The sequence below is a fragment of the Vulpes vulpes genome, chromosome X (assembly GCF_048418805.1).
Source record: "Vulpes vulpes isolate BD-2025 chromosome X, VulVul3, whole genome shotgun sequence".
Lineage (NCBI taxonomy): Eukaryota > Metazoa > Chordata > Mammalia > Carnivora > Canidae > Vulpes > Vulpes vulpes.
Genome location: NC_132796.1, coordinates 83,626,417 through 83,629,498, shown reverse-complemented (window position 1 = coordinate 83,629,498; position 3,082 = coordinate 83,626,417).

The window sequence follows — 3,082 nt, the reverse complement described above, 5'->3', positions numbered from 1 at the left end:
ATCTTGATTCCTTGCAGAAAATCACAATTCAAATCCTTACGAATATATTCACAATGCTGCTTGGAAAAGAAAATCTGGCTTCAATATTGAAGAGTTGTCACAGAGTTTCGATTATGTTGTTGAACTAGGAAATATTTTGATTTTGGCCCTTGTGATAATGGTTTACTTGTATATATTTTAAAATGTTGCATGTACATGGTGGGGATTTTGAGTGCTTATTGGGGTTGGAGGAACAGATTTTCATGTAATTAATATAATGAATCAACCTAGCTAAGGACTGGAGAAAAACTGACAAAGTAGGAAGACAGGAGTTATTCATTAGTTAATGAAATCAAGTTAGAGTTCTAAGATTAGGCTTAATTGGATATATACATTTGGAGCCTTATTGAGAAACTCAAAATCCGTGTTTGCTAACATCAGTAATTTATGAAATACTTGTTTATTATAAACAAATAATGCCTATTCCAAAAATGTAATTTTCAAATTACTTCTCCTGAATGAGAATTCTTTGCTTTACTTGTTTTTACATAGTGAGCTATGTATGCCAGAACACCTGCAAATAAAGCATCCGACTTCTATTTCAGAAGTTGATTGTGATGTTTTTATTCATGTTTTAGGAGGGAGATTTCAAGATCAGCAAACAGTTTTTTTTTTCCTGAATACTTTGACTGCAATTAAAAGCTGCCACCAGGTGGAAAGTGGTATTATCATGACAGCTAGGATCACCACCATATGTCCCAATTGGCTTAGGAGAGATTTAAATTATGCCTATTGTCTCACATGAACTATTAATAGCACCTCCTTTTCACTCTCAAGTTTCAAGTTTAGACAATTTTATGATCACTCTCTGATGACTTCAATATCAAAGATCATTGCTGACTCTAAATTTGGGTGAATGGGTTCACGGTCTTGCTACCATGATGCAGGAGGTAAAGAACCTAGCAATCCTGGTAATATTTCCTTTTCTGTACAGCATTTTCCCTTAGATTTAATAATTGTATATATTTTTATTTGTCATGTTTCCTTTGAATTATATCTTTTTTTTTTTTTACGCCTGTCCACATGCTTAAACCAGTCTAGTAATCTGTAGGTTCCATGCTTTTCTGGAGGGTTTTATCTTCTAGTCTAGGCTGGACTTGGTGCACTTCAGCTCTGCTGAATAACTGATATTCCGGGACTTCCACTGGCCACTAGTGAGATTCCTTTCATCCCTCTGTCACTCTCTCATGCACTGATTAACCTGCTTCTTACATACCACTCTGTTGACTTCTTGTTTTGGTAGAATACTTTCTCCAGTAGCTTTAAATTTTTGAGGCTTTTCAGGTATGAAAGCATGTACAAAAAGAAACTCTGACTGATAATTTGACTTCATAAGCAATTTTATTTTATTATCATTATTTTAAAAATTTATTTATTTGAGCAATGCCTGGGTGGCTCAGCAGTTGAATATTTGGCTTCAGCTCAGGGCATAATCCCGGTTTGGGGATTGAGTCCCTCATTGGGCTCCCTCCTGAGAGCCTGCTTCTCCCCGGTCTATGTCTCTGCCTCTCTGTGTGTCTCTCATGAATAAATAAATAAAATATTTAAAATAGATTTATTTATTTGAGAAAGAGTGAGCAAGAGAGAGTGAGTGAGCAAGAGGGAGGGGCAGAGCGAGAGGAAGTAGCAGACTCCCAACTGAGCCATGCAGGTACCCCTCCACATGAAATTTTATTTATTTATTTTTTTAAGATTGTGTTTATTTATTTGGCACAGAAAGCATGAGCACAAGCAGGGAGAGAGGCAGGCAGAGGGAGAGGGAGAAGCAGGCCCCCCCGCGGAACAAGGAGCCAGATGTAGGGCTCAATTCTAGGACCCTGGGATCATCACCTGAGCTGAAGGCAGATGTTTAACCAACTGAGCCACCCAGGTGCCCTGATATTTTAGGTTAAAATAATTTTTCCTGAGGATCTTGAATATTACGTTCTAGCTTTCTGGTATTGGTATTACATTATTACAAATTTTGAAGCAGAGCACCTGGGTGGCTCAGTCAGTTAAACATCTGCCTTCAGCTCAGATCATCATCTCAGGATTCTGGGATCGAGCCCCACATTGTGCTCCCTGCTCAACAGGAAGTCTGTTTGTCTCTCCCCCTCTGTATGTGTGTTCTCTCTCTCTCTCTCTCTCCTAAATAAATAAATCTTTTCTAAAAAAAGAATTTTGAAGCTATTCTGATTCTCAATCCTGGAATATAACCTATTTATTTTTCTCTTTGAAAGCTTCTCTTTGTCCCCTGAGTCCTAAATTTTAGGTTGTTTGCCTTTGTGTAAGTCTTTTAATTTTTTGTATGAGAGGACTAATAATTACTTTCAATCAGGCAGCTGATAGCTTTCCTTCCTAGGAATTATTTTTCACCTGTTCCATTGATGATTTCCTAACCTCTATTGCATCCATACTCTTTATTAATTGGATTGAGCTTTTACAGTGGTGAAACATATCTCCCAGTACAGGTATATTTAAAGGGCCCATTAAAAATAACTTTGGAGAGTCTAGCTCAGTGCCTGGCACAAATTTAAAAAGTTAATAAGAGTATATTGAATAAATGACAACTATGATCACTTAATGCTAAGCATAAAATGCAACCTCTGCTTATGTCCAGTCTTTCCTCATACTGATTTTTCTATTTTACCTGGAACCAATTATCTCAAGGAGATGTGACAGGAATATTCTGATAATGTGATATTATCCTCCCTCATAATGTTTCATTTCACTCTAAAGTTATTTACTGGAAATTTTTTCTAACATTTAGATCTTCAGGTGCTGTTTTTTACTCCCTTGGCTTGTGGATACTGCTAAAATTCAATGATGATCCCTAGTAGGTCATCATGTTTTGAAAGACAACCAGTTGGTTCCCCTGAAAACAGTTTTAAAGGCTGAGTTTGAAGAGCGCTATCATCAAATATCCTGCCAGCTAGAGCTAATGGCTCAGAAGGGGTGATCCAGACCTAAGCAGGGCATGAAGGTGAGATCAAACATAATCTCCAAAATGTTAGCTTATTTTCCAAGATTCTTCTGCTTTAACAGTTGAAAAGCTTAGTATCAT